This window comes from Condylura cristata, unplaced genomic scaffold (genome assembly GCF_000260355.1).
Source record: "Condylura cristata isolate star-nosed mole 26May11 unplaced genomic scaffold, ConCri1.0 scaffold00024, whole genome shotgun sequence".
In the NCBI taxonomy this organism is placed as follows: domain Eukaryota; kingdom Metazoa; phylum Chordata; class Mammalia; order Eulipotyphla; family Talpidae; genus Condylura; species Condylura cristata.
The window spans coordinates 30,133,617-30,150,375 of NW_004567125.1; the positions used below are offsets into that span (position 1 = coordinate 30,133,617).

General features: G+C 48.6%; 1 long non-coding RNA gene across 3 annotated transcripts; it reads right to left on the minus strand.

Annotated features, from left to right (window-relative positions):
• Positions 1-734: 734 nt before the first annotated feature.
• LOC105854019 lies at positions 735-14,143 on the minus strand. 3 transcript variants are annotated; one of them, XR_001145745.1, is made up of 4 exons: positions 13,981-14,143; positions 2,486-2,719; positions 2,252-2,382; positions 735-1,526 (listed from the first exon to the last, which is right to left on the minus strand). It is a non-coding gene; the product is annotated as an uncharacterized LOC105854019 (long non-coding RNA). The 3 variants fall into 3 exon arrangements; XR_001145744.1 differs by having other exon boundaries at positions 2,252-2,385; XR_001145746.1 differs by having other exon boundaries at positions 2,252-2,385; positions 2,480-2,719.
• Positions 14,144-16,759: the final 2,616 nt, after the last annotated feature.

A 16,759-nucleotide genomic window follows, 5' to 3' on the forward strand; every position in this document is an offset into this window, starting at 1 on the left:
GAACATTCCCTGACCCAGGAACACCTGGAAGCTTTCCCATCAACTCTCCCAAATCCTGAGTAATAGCTGTGCCTACCTCTATCACCTTTTTCCAGTTTGATCTCAACAGATCCCCAGAAAATCCTCCATTCTGTCAGTGTCTTTCCACGAACACGGTGTATTCTGCTCTCTGGGTTCACCTTTTCCTTGTTACATAGTATTCCACCGTACATATCCAGGAATGGAGTGGTCAGCTCCTGTGTGGATGTCTATATGAGCAGGACTAGTAATTAGTTTTTTTTTTTTTTTTATTCCTGGAACTTCTCAAGGAGATGCAGCAGTGGGGGCCTGGGAGATCCCCAGGGACAGGAAAGGGAATGTTAGCTCCATGGCAGTTTCCACTTCGCCAGATTCTGGAATGCTGGCACCAGTCCCATGTGGCTTCCTTGGCAGCATCTGTAGCCTATGACCTCATGACCAGACCAGTGGCCAAGATTTGAGAAACAGTGGGCAGGCTGCAGACGGAGAGCCAGTCATGAGCTCATGGGGCCAGGACCCTGCATTCCTCTCTGGCACCTTTCCAGGGTCCCCAGAGGCCACTCCAGGCAGGGGTTAAACAGAGTATGGACGTAGGGGTCAGGCTGTTCCCTCCACTTGGCTGAATTTCCCCTATTCACCTGCTTCTTGCCCTGAGACACCACATCAGATACATACAACGCAACAAGAGAACACACAAACCCACTTTTATTGTTTGCTTTTGTGACATGAGGCAAGCAAGGTCACAGTGGGAGATGTGGGAGAGGTCATTAAAAGTCTGCTACGGGTTCACAAGACAGGGAGCACTGCTATCACACCCCATGGACCGCCTTGGGGCCTATGGGTGCCTATGTCATCTGGGGGCTCCCCATCCAGCCCTGGGTTGAAATTCTGGCTTAATTCTCGAGACATCATGCAGACCTGGGAAGCATTATTTCTGTGAACCTCAGTTTCTCAGGACCATCCCCTTATACAGCAGCACTGGGTAAGTAAGTGAGGTTTGATTTAAGCTATCATCCCAACAGTTTACAACTGACAACCACAATTACTACAGGTTGCTGGGTTATGCTATCTCAGCTTCAGCCAGAGCTGGCTTCTGACTAACTCCTACTTATCTCTTAAACCGTAACCTTGCTGCACCCTGTTCCCATAAACCTTCCCGCTATCCGCAGGTTCCTTCAGGGTAAGGGGTCTGCTTTGGGCCTCAGCTTGACTGTGCACGGCCCAAGGGTCTGGTCTGTCTGGCTCTGTGCTCCATCCCCAAGCCAGCACCGTGTCAAGGATCAAGCCTCATGGCCGCTATATTAGTTTCCCATGGCTGCCATCTGGGTGACTTAAAACAACAGAAACTTCATCAGCATTGTAAAGGCCAGAAGTCTGAAGTGAAGGGTTGGCAGACCATGCTCCCAGCAAAGGGTCTGGTGGCCGCAGGTGTCTTCCGTTGATGGCTGTACTAGTCTAGCCTGTGCCTTGCCTTCTGCAGCCTTGTCCTCTTCCTCTGTGTCTTCTCTCTAAAAAAAACCTGTCATTAGAGTGAGGGTACACTCTGTACCCACAAGGATCTCATTCCAAGATCCTTCATTTAATTACACCTGCAGAAACCTGTTTGAAAAAGAGACAACAGGGCCTCCTGGTGGCACAAGGGGTTGGGTCTCAGTACAATGGAACTGTCTGTGGCCACTGCAGTGTGAGTTCGACCCCCCTCCCTGGAGCTGACCCACATGGCACAGCAGACCTCTCCTCTTTGCCTGCTGCTTCCCTCAGCAGTGTACTTCATCAATCTGCCTGTTCTGCTCCCCACTGTCTCTGGTGAAACCTCTCACCGCCCTGCACCTCTGACCTACACCCCAGCTCTTACATGCATAAATAAATAAATCTCAAAAAAAAAAAAAAAGAGACAACAGTAATCAACAGTACCCAAATGGAGTCACTTTTGTTGAGCACTACATCAGCACACCAAGGTTTAATACCTAACTTAGTTGCAGCTTCAGTTCCTCAGGAATGTAACCTTTAAACCAGGAAGCAGGAATCATCTGATTAGTACCAATGAGATAATCTGCCTGAAACACTTGCTTCTGTCTCCTAAGTGAAGGTAATCCTGCCTGAAACAATTCCCTCTTCCTTCACCCTCTGCTTATAAAAACCTTCCAGCACAGATCTCTTTGCTGGATGGAGTACTGCCAAATTCATGAATTATCAAATAAAGCCAATTAAATCTTCAACTTTCCCCACTGACCTTTGTTTTGCCTTTTCCCGAGGGCACAGTCACAAGCACGTGAGGGTTAGGCGAACAGCTCCCCACAGCAGGCATGGTCATTGCCCCAGGAGGGCACACCACGATGAGAGGTGGTGGTGGAGATGCCAATTCTGCTGTAAAATGGGGAGCAAAAAGATAATATTAAGGAGGCACTTGGGGGTAACTACAATGTGTCAGGCTTGAAGAGACCATCTTTATAAAACCTACACCGACCAGATGAGTGTGTTATTGCTGTTTCCCGGAGAAGGTGCCAACAGAGAGGGTGTGTTTGCCAAGGCCACGCAGCCGGCAGCAGTGTTCAGGTGGGGGCCCTGGGCAGACCCCAGTATACTTCTTCTTCCTCTTACACTCCAAGAAGGGTCATGTTGCCCTAAGGAATGAGGTAGAAGAGTATTCCTCCCTGAGTTCTTGAGTCCTTGCGTTTTCTGAGTTCTTGGCTGAGGCCACCTGGAGTAAAAGACAGACAAGAAAAGACCACCAGAAGTTTGATGTGCATGTCTCATGTGGACTTGGGAGAGACCCGGGGAAACTGAGCAAGTGCCTGAGGTGACCCGAACCACCACCACCGTAAGGACCACCTAAAGGCAAGAGAGTGCTGGGGGGTGAAGAAGGGCCACCAGTGTTCACTAGCAGGGTGAACGAGGATAAGGGTAAGATTTGTTTTGTAGATGTTTTCTCCTTTTAAAAAAATTATTATTATTTAAAAAATATTTATCTTAACTGCAGAGGCATTGGGGTTAAGAGGATTTGCCAGAAACAGAGTGGGGAGCAGAACAGGCAGATGTACTGAAATACACTGCTGAGGGGAGCAGCGGGAGGGTCAGGAGAGGTCTGCTGCCATGTGGTCAGCTCCCCAGCCAGGGTGGGGCATGAATCTCCCCACCCGCAGTGGCTGCAGATAGCTTCACAGTGCTGTGTTTAACCCCTTCTGCCACCAGAGAAGTCCCTGTTCTCTCCTTTAATAAGAGCTTCTCCTGATTTAGAGTCTTCGGTCCCTTCTTAGTACAGAGAGTGAGACACGCTTACAAAAGGAAACTTCTGTTCTTTACAAAAAGGCGTCCTCTACTCTCTTTTCAGAGTTTCTCTTCTGTCTGCACTGTCTCAAAATAACCTTTAGGCCCAGAGGCACACTGTGCTTTTCTACTAGCTTCTCACACGAACCATACACGTGAAGGGATGTGCAGCAGGGGTAGACTCTGGCTTGCACTTCTTGGGCATTGTGGGAAGAACCCCACTGAGGGGAGGGAGACCAGGAGACCCAGGACCAGCTCCTGACTCTGCACCTCGGGCAGGTGGCTTTGCTCCCTCCCCTGTCCTGAGGAGAAGTGCTCTAAAAGAACCCATCTACTCATACACTCATTCATTCTTCCCACAAATATTTCTTTAGCATCTATTATGTTCCAGACCTCCTTTTGAGTGGCAAAAGAAATTGCTAGAATGAGAGGAGTAGAGGGAACAGCGTTCCTGGCAGAGACAAAGCATATTCAGAGGCCTGAGGTCAGAAGGTCTCACACAGGCAGCTCCAGTAGACCCAGGTGAGCTCAAGAATCTGAAGGTGAAGCTAGGCCCGTGGTCATCCATTACAGGTGGAGGGTTCAAATCCAGGACTGGCTTATTTTCGACCTGTGACAGGCGAACAAGAACCTCTCATCCCAAAAATCATTTCCTTCTCAAGGGCAATTTCCTCACCTGGAAACGTGGGTAGCCCCTGTTCAGAATCAAGGTAAACTCAAAATATCTGTGCATGTAAATACACTCCCAAAAGTGTGCAATCAATGGAGGGTTCACTTCTTGAGCAAACATTTTAAAGTTTGCAATTGTTTTATTGTGGCAAAATACATGTAACATCAAAAACATCATTTTAAGCATCTCAAAAAGAACAGCTCGGTGACATTTGGAACACTTACAATATGGTGCAACCATCACCTCTCTGTTACTGGAACCTACCCGCTCAGGAGAGGGAGCCGACAGAAGGGGTACTCTCCCTCATCCTGTTGCTCCACCACAAGCCAGTTGTGGCAGTTGTTCCTCAGAAGCCAGCAACTGTCCTTTTATGGGCACTTCCTGGATTGTGGCGCGGAGCAGTCGGGTATGAACTGTGAGCTGATTGGTGCTAAATGGTCCAATCAGCGACAGGGTTGAAAAATGGTCCAATCAGACGTGTGAACATGGCACTCTCAGAGAGGACGTAAGCCGGGTCAGCGGGAACTGAGAGAGGCTGTTCCAGCCTCTGAAGAACGTGGGGAAGACGATCCCTGGCCTTGGGAGAAAGAAGTTGAAAGATGAAAGAGGCGCCCAGCAGTTGACCTCTGAGGAGGGAAGAGAGGCTGAAGACCTCTGTCAGAGACCGGGCCTCCTTTCCTGTCTCTGACACCACCTGAAAGGAGCACCAAAGGCCCGGGGCCTGGTGTCTAAGAGCTGCTTGTTGGTGCAGACCATCAGTTCACAGAGACCTGTTAAACTTGATGTCTCTGAACCTCTCCTGGGAGACCAGTAGTGACCATCACTACTGGTTGCTGCTGTCCAGCACTCCTGGTGACCAGTGGTGACCACCTCTGCTGGCCAGTGTGGTCCAGCTCTGTTGACAGGTGACCAGTACTCTGCTTGCATTTCTGGTGAGATAGACAGCCACTTGTGGCTACAGTGAGCTCTTTGTTTCCCCTGCTTGTAAAATAAACCCATCGTTGTTCCTGGAGCCTGAGGTCTCTTACAATTGTACCTGCAGGTGAGAACCCAGAAACAGTGACCTGTCCTCTTATTAGGCACTGTCCTTCATTTGGCTATAACCGATAGGCCTCTACTGTGTGGGTATTGTATTGTGATTGCCTTTGGTTTTGGTTTTTGGCCTTTTGGGGCTCTTTGGCTACTCTCTTGTTTTAGGGCCTGGGCAGGTGGGTGGCCATTCTACCTACCAATGATCCTACCATCCAACCTTCTGCCCTGAGTGCCTGTTTCATATCTAGTTCTAAAACAGGACTGTTTGGGTACTATACCATTCAAGGACACTGCCCAACAGAGGCATGTCTGTGGGTTCTTTACCTACACCCACAATTGCAAGACCACTCAGGTTCAGGGCGCAATAACAAACAGGAGAAACAGTTTCCAAGGCCACAAGTGGTGAGCTAGCTCCCCCCAGGTAAGTGTCTGCAGTGTCCGGAGGTCCCAAACGAAAGGCCGCTCATCCAAGATGGCGCTGTCTCAACAATGAGGGCCTGGAATGCATGGTAGCTACAGGGAGCCAGCCAGGAGCCAACTCATGGTAGCAGCTGGAGGCACACATGCAGGGCCACAGAGATGACTCTGGTGGCCCATAGCAACAGTCGGAAGGTCAGGATGAACAGCACCTGACACTGGACCAGACAACAGAGAGCTGCACTGGGAGGTGATGCCCGACGATGGGTAAACAGCTCTCAGCAAGCCCGTGGCCCATGCCAACAAAAGAGCTCAGAGAGAGACTAGGCCCAGGGCCTTTGGTGCTTTTTGCTTCTTCTTTCTGAGGCAGGTGAAGGGTAGCAGGTGGGAGTGGGCATCCTGGCATCTTGGACTGTGTGGGGAGTCTGGGAGGTGATCCTCAGATGGCCCCTACCCTGCCTTATATCCCCTTCTAGGGTCCCCCACCCTACGTGATACCGGCCAACTGGACAATTTAACCTGGCTGGCACCCAAGGGAGGGACTGCCCACAGGTAACAACTTTTGGCAAGGGTGGGTAAAAACAGCCACATTTTCCTAATGGTTCTCACTGCTTAGTCAGCAATGGAAAAACACCAGACTTGTCCTGCAGTCAACACTTCAGGGCCCTGGAATCAGTTCTAGAACATTTCATCCCTCCAAAAGCAGCCCCAAGTACAGTCATTCCTTCACACACACACACATACCAGTTTCTGGAAACCGTAATTTTACCTACTATTTTTATGGATTTATCTGTTCTGGATATTTCATATAAATGGAACCATACAATATGACTTATGTTTCAGTGATTGTGAAAAGTGCTGTTATTAATGTGTGTACAAACTTTTGTTTGAATACCTGTTTTTTGTTCTCCTGGGTCTACACCAAAGAATGGAATTGTTGGGTCATGTGGGTAATTTGATGATTTAACTTGCTAAGAATCAACCAATCCTTCTGCCACCAGTTTTATACTTCATTTATGAAATATTTCAGATTCATACGAAAGTATCAGTTATAAAATAAAAATCACCCACTTATCCAGCACCCTGGTAAAGAAACATTCCCAAGAGAACTGATGCCCCTGTTCAGAGCCCTGCTGCCCGCTATACTCCTTTTCCTTATCTCAGGGGAGCCTCTAATGCAACTGGGAGTTGGCCATCCTCCTACATATTTTATACATAAATATGTGTGTGTACCTGTATATGCGTGTATATATATAGCCACACACTGTGGTTTTAGGTTAAACATATATGAACGTTCATCAGCAAGATGGGGAAGTCCCAGCTTCCACTTCCCCACAGGAATATCAAACAAGCAAAAATGATCAGGACCCTCTTTGTTAGAATTCTGAAAAACAGGGCTCTCCCTGGTGGTGCAACAGGTTAAAGCATAGCACTATGAAGCAATCTGCAGCCAATGCAGAATGAGTTCGATCCCCGGCCAGGGAGGTGACCCACATGGCACAGCAGACCTCTCCTGTTTCTCCCCCTGCTCCCCTCAGCAGTGTGTTTCAGTTGCTCTGCCTGTTCTGCTCCTCATTCTGTCTCTGGTGAATCCTCTCACCCCCCACACCTCTGGCCTATACCCCAGTTCTTGTATGCATAAGTGAATAAATCTTTTTTTAAAAAATCCTGGGTTTCACTCATAGCAGGAATACAACGGACCAGTTGAGAAAATAGTGATAATGATGAACAGCTACATACCAGAGACATTTTGTGGGGGTGGGGTGGGGAATGGGATCAAAAACAGTGGGGGAGGGAAATGCACGGGACTATGATGATGGCACACGGGTGATTTGGATGGGAAGCCCAAGGGGATTGCAACTAAGATGGAAAAAGGCACAAAATGATGTAAAAATAAACATATCATTATATAATATATAATATACTTATTATTATATAATATATAATGTAGACTTATATAATATATACTTATATTATTCATTAAAAAAACCCTGAAAAACAGCAAAGCTGAAAAACAATGAGACAATGTAGAAGCAAGAAAAATAAAATTTCAAAAAAAAAAAAAAAGAAATACACAGGGGCATATTTACTTGTCCTTTTCTACCCCCTCTCAGCGAGGCTGCAGTGTTGAAGCAGCCAGAACTGTTCCAGGTTCAGGCCTGGGTCCCAGCTTCTGAAGATAACAAAGCAGACCTTAGTCACACATTGTCTGTTCAAATGGGCCTGAGGGTTTCTGAAGTGCTGGCAACTCTCTGTGCTTTCCCCTGTTCCTGAGTGGCCTAACTCATAGCGAGGTCAAAAAAATGGGGACCATCGTTCAAAAATCTGCAAGCTGAACCACCAACTGGCAGACTTCCTGGGCCAAAGATTATAGTCCTCAATCCCCCTAAATCTGAGGGGGGGAGGACATTCAAAAGCATTTGTAGACGGGGAAGGAATTTCGAAATCCACACGTGTGTCCAGGACAAGACTTATGCTCAAATCCTACTCTAGGCTTTCACTAGACTCAAACTGTTCCCGACACTCAGGGCGAGCGCGGTAGTGCTGCTGCTCAGAACCCATCCACTCTGCGTGGCGCCACTGAAAAGAAAGAAAGATTTCAAGTTAAATCTAGTTTTACACTTTGAGGAAGTAGAAAGAGAAGAGTAAACAAAAAACAATGGAGAAAGAAGGAAGAGAAAGGATTAGAACAAAGGTAGAGAAATAATAGAATCATTGACATCAAGAAAACCCAAAGTTGCCTTTTTGAAAAGAGGGGCCAAATTAGTGGATATTTAGTTCCATTGACAAAAAAGAGAGGAGATGTAGATAACTACAAACTAAAAAGAAGGGACATTACTACTGACTATATATGCCTATATACTACTGACTATATATTTGTTGCATGGCAACAAATTAGATAAACTAAATGAAATGGAACAATGCCTAGAAACAGTGACCTGAAATGACTCAAGAAGAAACAGAAAATCTCAACAGACCCAAAAAATAGCATGAGTTAACAAATTGCCAACAAAGAAAATTTCAGGACCAGATAGCTTCACTGGTGAATTCTGTCAAACATTTGATATCAATTCTCAGCTAACTTGCAAAAAATAGAAGAGAAAGTAACACTTCTAACAAGACCAGAACTACCCTGCCATTAAGATAGATAAAAATGTCACAAGAAAATTACAGATTGAAATTTCTATATAAGTTATATAACAATATATATGTAAATCATCATCTCTATGTGAAGATTGTATAAAGAGCTTGCAGGTTGGTAAATACACAAAGCTATGGGTAACAGGACCTCCCTGGTGGCACAGGGGTTAAAGTCTCAGCGCTGTCAAGCTATTGCCAGCCACTGCTAACCCACATGGCGCAGCAGACCGCTCCTGTCTCATCCGCTGCTCCCTCAGCAGTGTATTTCAGTCAATCTGCCTGTTCTGCTCCCCACTCTGTCTCTGGTGAATCCTCTCACTCCCTATAACTCTGGCCTGTACCCAAGCTCTTGTATATGCATTAAAAAAATAAATCTTTAAAAAAAAAAAGTTAATTGGCCCTCCCTGGTGGCACAGCAGGTTAAAGCTCAGCACTGCAAGCTAGTCACAGCTGTTCTGAGTTCGATCTCCAGCGGGAGCTGACCCTCATGGCTTGGCGGACCTCTCCTGTCTTGCCCACTGCTCCCTTTAGCAGTGTACTTCTTCAACCTGCCTGTTCTGTTCCCCACTCTGTCTCTGGTGAATCTTCTCACCGCCCCTGCACCTCTGGCCTGTACCCCAGTTCTATATGACTAAATAAATAAAAATATATTTTAAAAAATGTCTACATTAAAAAAAAAGTTAATTGTAGAACTAACTATATAACATATAACTAGCTATATAACATATAACGATATAACATTCCACTTCAGGGTATATACCCCACAGAAGTGAAAGCAGGGATTGGAGCCGAGCACTATGGACACCCATGCTTGGCAGAATCACTCACAATAGCCAAGAAGTGGAAACAACACAAGTGTCCGTGAATGATGAACAAAATGGAGCAGTCGGGTTCACTTAACAATGTTTCAGTTAACAGACTGCATCTATGAGTGGCCCCAGTGAGCTGGGCCTTCTAGGTTTGTGTAATTACACTCTATGGTGTTTGCACAATGACAAACTCTCCTGACAATGCGTTTCTCAGATGCCACCTCCATGGTTAAAGGAGGCATGCCCCTTCTTTTCAGCCAGAACTGCTGCCATCCAATAAGTGGCCAAAATGACAAACGCAAAGGAAGGAGGAGAACCTGCTGCATGTTCTCCAGGCCTTTCAGGAAACATGGGGCTGTTCCTTTGGCCACATACGTGGAATTTGCAAGGTGATACTGTGGGCATCCAGGGGACAGGCACTGTTCAAACAGGAATGCCCCACAGATGTTACCATGACAGAACTGGAGGAGTCTGGGTATTACCCAGCATACAATGGCACTGTTATAAATAAGCAAGGGCAAGAGTCTTGCCAAGAGAACTAATGTTTGTATTGGAGAGAAGGCAGTTTCCTGAAACACAAGGAAGAAGATAGTCAGAAAAAAAAAAAGGAAACCAAAGAGAAAGGTACTTGGGCTCAGCTGAAGTGCCAGCCTGCTCCACCAGAAAAGTTCATTTGGTGAGAACCCAGGGCAAGGAGCTTGAGCTGCTGGGCCATGCTCTGGGAACTCATGACAAAGGGGGTGGGGGGCAGATAACAGACCTCTGGGCTATAAAATCTCTCTCTTAATTTAGTAGAAGTGTGGTGTCCTCTCTCCTAAATATATAGCAAATAAATAAGGCATGACTGTATTTGACCACAACAAAAAATGCAGATTAAACAACCATATAAAATTATTACCACACCATCTCTTCCCTTTTACAACTAATTTGCTTCTTCTCAATGATCTGGTTTGGAGACTTTTGCCTACAAGCCTGGCTCATCCTTTCTCACTGCTAAATAATACTCCGTGGTACAAACATACCCTAGTATTCCTGTGGATTCTAGATCTTCATGATTATGAGCCATGGCACCAGGGATGCATGCTCATGTAGGGGTCACACCAGAGCAGAAAGATCAGAATGGGGGGGGGGGGAGCCACCCAACCATCCTCAACAGCATCGTCTGGCTAAATTTTTCTTCCATGTTATCAAACCAATGTCCGTGCCCATCGCCATACCCCATAGCCGCCCGGATGCCCAGGTCCCAGCCCTGCTTGCAAGCCTGTCTAGGAGTTAGGAGGGTTCTCAGAATGATTTTTGTTCCCTAGTTTTGTTGGTACTTTGTTGAATAGTATGTTTCCAGATTCACAAACAACCAGAACCTCAGATTATGACTTTTTTTTTAAAGATTTATTTATTTATTTGTTCATTCAGAACTGGGGTACAGGCCAGAGGCTCAGGGGCGGCGAGAGGCTTCACCATAGACAGAGTGGGGAGCAGAACAGGCAGATCGACGAAGTACACTGCTGAGTGGAGCAGCGGGCTGGTCAGGAGAGGTCTGCTGCGCCATGTGGTCACCTCCCGGGCAGGCGGGAATCGAACTCACGCGGAAGTGGCTTTAGATTCTCAGTGCTGTGCTTTAACCCTCTGCGCCACCAGGGAGGGCCGGATTATGACTTTTAGGGTCTTTGCTGAGTATCTGAGTATCTGAGGATTGGCTCCAGGACCCCCCAAGAACACCCATAAAAGTTAAATCGTCTCAAGCTTACTGTTAATACCTAGTATGATGTAAATAGCCATTATGCTATGTATGACAACAAAAACCTCTGTACTGTGCTCAGTACAGATGAGGTCAGAATCTAGATAAGCCTAAGATAAATTTCAGTTTTTGACCCACAGTTAGTTGAATCCAGATATGAACAGCCTGATCCTATGGCGGTAGGCACGCAAAGATGGAATCAGTGATGGGAGCTATGCAGTCACAAGCCAGGGATGCCAAGGATTGCCTGCAGCCTCCACAAATAGGGGTCTGTGCCCCATGCTTCCTCACAGCCCCCGGCCTGGCCCACACCTTGATTTGCCCCTCTGGCCTCCAGCATGTAAGGGAATACATCATTTCTGTCCAGTGTCTGGCGAACCCAGAAGCTACTTCTTGGTCAGTTAAAAGTGAGACAGGGGGCCCTCTGTGGGTTAAAGCGCAGCACTACGAAGCTAGCTGCAGGCACTTCAGCCTGAGTTCAATCTCTGGCCAGGGAGGTGACCCACAGGGTGCAGCGGACCTCTCCTGTGTCGCCCACTGCTCCCCTCAGCAGCATACTTTGTCGATCTGCCTGTCCTGCTCCCCATTCTGACTATAGTGAATCCTCTCACTGCCACCCTGCTCCTCTGGCCTGTACCCCAGTTCTGTATGCACACATAAATAAATCTTAAAAAAAAAAAAAAAAGGCATGGCAGGTAAAAACTACCAGTATAAGAATTAGCTTTTTTATTTCTTTATGGATTTTTTTTTTTTTTTGGTATTCAAATGTTTGTGATTGAGGCAAAATGACTGAACAAAACCCACCAGTTACCCATTTGTTTGTGAAGGTCATTCTTTCATCTGTGGGGAGCTGAGGCTGAGGTAAGTTCTCCCTGATGTTCGCGCCACAATTCTCTGCCTTCTGGGTCTGGGCTTCCTATTCCCCCATCCTCAGTGGCGTCAGTGTTCAGTGTTGGGTGGGACAGAGGAGTGTGAGTCAGCAGAGCCTGAGCTGCGGAGGGGCCGGAAGTGGTGTGTTCAGTTCTTGCCACCGGCTGTGTGGGTTCCTGGCTGCAGGGGATCTTGGAGGATGAGGGCAGTACAAAATAACTGGCAGGAAGTAGGTCAGCTGAGGGGTCAGGCGCTGACCCCCCCACCATGCTCGGTGGTCATTGCCAGGAACCAGCTGGCGGGGGTGGCTGCTAGCCACCCCCACACTTACACACACATTTAGCGCCCCAGTTTGTACATTCACTCCTGTAAGGGCTCCACTGTCTACAGTGTGCATTTATGGAGGCCTCTGCTGTGTGTCAGGCCCTACATGTGCGACTCTGTGTGCAGGGGTCAGCTCTGTCAAGGGGATACTAGGGCCACCTGTGCCTGGGTCAGACAGCATGGAACCCAGGTCACCCAAAGTCCCAAATCCACATCCTGAGCTGGCTGGGGGGCCATCTCTGTACCTCAGTGTCCTCGTCCTATTTTTTTTTAATATTTATTTATTTACGCACACAAGACCTGGGGTATAGACCAGAGGTGTGGGGGTGATAGGATCCACCAGAGACAGAATGGGGTCAAAACAGATCAATTATAACACTGCTGAGGGGAGCAGCTGGCGGGTCAGGAGCTGCCATGTGGGTCAGCTCCCTGGCTGGTTGGGCCTCAAACTCATGAGGGTAGTGGCTGGCAATGGCTTGACAGTGCTGTCTTTAACCCCTGTGCCACCAGGCAGGGGAGGCCCCAGTGTCTTTATTCTAAAGGCAGGACCTTGTGAAAGACCAAACTGACGCCATGACAGGCTTCAGAATGCTTCTGAACCAGCCAGGCCTAAATTTCAGTTATCAACAAGACGCCAAGGCTGAATTTCACTGTAAATGTCCTAATCTTGCTCATCCCAAAGCATCAGCCAATTAGCAAGTAGACAAGTAACCAGTACATATCAGAAAAACGCTAGATGTCCTAAGGTATGTGGTCCGAGTAGTGAAGGTCACATCTTACATGCATAGACCAACCCGGTTAAGAGAAGATAACTTTGTTCAATGTCCACCAATCAATGTACTGCTGAGCAAAAACTCCCCTCTGCTGGGCTAAAACTCCCCTCTTCTGTAATAAAAACCCTGCCTGCCCTGAGCTCAGGGCTCTCAACTTTGGCTGCTGAGTCTAGCTGCATGTTAAGAGCCCAGGCTGGAGCTTGCAATAAAGACCCTCATGTGCTTTGCATCAGAATCCGCTCCTTGGTGGTCTTTGGGAAACTCGAAACCTGGCACAACACTTGGAAGAGAAAACAGCTGGGAAATCCCCACTTTCTGACTCAGCATTTCTACTTTTGTTTCTCTTTATCGCTGTTGCCAACAGGTTTCCACCCCCCTCCATTGCCCCCCAAACACCAGTGTGGGTGGAGGGGCTGCCTGAGCCTGCCGCCGCCCCCCCTGCCTCCTGGGGACATGTCTGGGCAAGTCTGAGGCAATCTGAAGAAACTGCTGATGGCCTGCAGGCAAGATGCCAGCACAGGAAGGCCGGGTAGGAGAGAAGGACTCTGGGATTTCCCAGCATTTCCGGTGTCCTGTATTGACCCCCTAATGCGTAACCAGACCAGTCACACTCAACATGTCCCAACATGATCTCGACATCCTCCCCCCACATCTTGGGTTTCCAGGGGTGCATAGGAGTTCTCCAGGCACGGGGTGGGAGAGGCAGAGTGGCAACAGCCTGAGGTTAGCAGGGAGACAGCAACGGGGGAAAATGCTCGGCAGGGGACTCTGGCTTTCTCCTGTGAGTGCAGACTGGGAGGAGTGGAAGAGGCCAGTCAGGTGACTGTACCTGGGTGCACTGCTGTCCCCAGCCCCCCTCTCGCGGAAGGCTGCGAATACACAGGTGAGAGCCTAGGGAATGGCCAATGCCGTCAGACTTACCCTCCAATGAGGGGTCCCATATGGGTGGTTCAGGGGGTCTACTCTCTTCACAGCCGCAGCCCTGCCCCATGTCGCAGCCTGCGCACCTCTGGTCCACGTGTGTCTCCAGCCCAGCTCCCAGAGCACAGCTCGCACTTAATCAGCGTCCAGGCCTGCCGTTCGCGGACCGAGACCCAGGTTTCAGGAACAGGCCTGCAGGGGCCGAGGCGCAGCCTGGGCTGAGCGGCGGGGCTGCTCTCAGGGCTCCTACGCTGTCCCTGCGCCCCCTGCCGGCCCCAGGCGGAACGCAGCACTCACCTGCTCTGACCACCTACAGTTCATCATGCATTTATTATGTGCCACCCAGTTTTAGACGCAGAAAACACAGGGGACTTCGACCTGCCTGCTCTCTCGGGCTTCTACGGAAACCGTTGGTATGACCCAGTGTGTGCGATGGGGGGCACCCAGTGGAGGGAGATGACTGGGAACTGGGTGGGCTTCCTTGAAGAGGAGGTAATAATTGTATATTAGTGAACTGCTCTGCACCAGGCACCCAGATAAGGGATGTAAAAGCAGAATCTCATTTAATTCCCACAAAAGCCATGTGGTATGTAGAAACTGAGTTTCAGACCCTCCTTGGTGGTGCAGCGGGTTGGAGCACTGCACTATGAAGCTAAGCCAAGCTGTGGCTGCTTCAGTGTGAGTTGATCCCCGCCCCAGAGTTGATCCATGTGGCCCAGCGCCTGATAATCCCCTCAGCAGTGTACTTTGAGTGTCTGCCTGTTCTGCTCCCCACTCTGTCTCTGGTGAATCCTCTCACCGTCCCTGCACCTCTGCCTGCACCCCATTTCTGTATGCATAAATAAATAAAATCTTTTAGAAAAAATGAAACTGAGTTTCAAGGAATGAAAGAAGGTTCAGTTTGCTCCCCTCCTTTTTCACAGCTCTTATAATAACACCCACAGCCGGCCTCTCCAGTGCCCCAGGAGTAAGTCTCAGCGCTATCATGCTATCACCAGCCACTGCAGAGCCACTAAGCATGAGGTCTGCCCCCAGCTGGGCAGCTGACCCACATGGCGCAGCAGACCTCTCCTGACCCAGCTGCTGCTCCCCTCTGCAGTGTGTATTTCAGTCCATCTGCCTGTTCTACTCCCCACTCTGTCTCTGGTGAATCCTCTCCCCCAACCCCACCTCTGGCCTGTACCCTAGTTCTTGTATGCATAAATGTGTGTGTGTGTGTGTATATATATATATATATATATATATATATATATATATATATATAAATATTTATATTTTAAAAGGATGCCCGCAGTCCTCCCAGAGGCCTCCTACAGTATCAACCCTGTCGCCTTTCCCACTTTCCTGACCTGATCCCTTCCACACCAAGCCTGGCCTCCTGGTCAGCTCTTACAAGCTACCATTGGGTGACAGGGTTTTTCTTGGGGGAACAAAAGGGTTTCCACCCAACAGAGGTGGCAGAGGGAGGCTCCGGGATGGAAACAGATCCCCCACCTACAGAGGATATACAAACACCAGGCCTTGGCCTGGGCCACTGGGATCTCTATGATTTCTTGGTAATTGTGGTCCAAAACCGGAGGTCTAGAAAGACCCAGCTTTAACCACTCAGCCATGGACATTTCTGGGGGTGCAGAGACCATGGTTCCTCAGCACTTCAAAGGGGTGCCGTCTCCCCTGCTACCCACTGTCCTGGAAACAAGCTATTTTCCTGATTGCTAAAGAACCTTTGTTTTCAAAGGTTTATTCTTTGAAAGGCACTGCCAACTCTGGCATGTCCTCCTTCCGCGGAGGCTGACATGGGGGAATGACTGGGTCCTATTTCCGGTCTTCAGATCGCTCAGCTAAGAGCAGTAGCAGCCGGCCTGGTTCACATACTGGCTTTCCTGACTCAGTTTCTCTTGCTGTAAGAGTTGGTAATGTACCCCTTTGCAGGGCTGGGTGTGATGTTTCACACACTGGAAGTATGCATGAACACGATTCAAATTCCAGTGCCACTCACACCCCCTGTGTGAACACAGGCAAGTTATTCAACCTCTCTGTGCATCAGACAAAGGCAGCAGATTCAGAAAAGAAATGTTTTCATCATTATTCATTCAGCAAACTCATAGCAGCTGCCACAAACCACTTGTCAGGTCAAGAACAAGGATAGAAATCCTGGGATTGTGGCCCCCCTCTATTGACAGTGACCCCAGTAAACAACAACAACTTCTCATGAAGACACACAAGAAATCACATTTCAACTTTTATTTGCTTCCTGGGGTGTCATATTTGGGGTCTCCCAGAGCTCAACCCCCAGCAAAATCTAGCAGACCCTTCCCTGGCCTGGGGTTCCAGACATAGGGGTTTCAGACAAGGCACTCAAAGGAACTCTGGGGGCAGGAAGCCACCCCTATATCAGAGGGGCCAGACCCCCCTTTGGGGACAGAAAACATGATCAACTTCAGCAGGAAGGGAATCCTCCTATTGAGATGAAGAACAAGACAGCAGCCTGAGATACCGAGGGTGGCCCAGAAACATCCCAGGTAACACCAGGGCAGGCTGGTTTCACTTCCAGAGACCAGGATGGGCTCTCCATGGCATCTAGCCAGGGCCTGGACATCAGTGGTCATGGGATCCAGAAGCCCAATTCCAAACCAGCTGCTGGAATTTCCTGGAGGATACAAATGCAGTTGCCCTGGAAGGGCCTGGGGGGCTGGAACCAGGGCTACCCCCGCCCCAGAGGCTTCAGTAACTTTGCTTTCCTGTCCTGTCTCCTTTTGTGCCCCAAGCATGTGGGAAG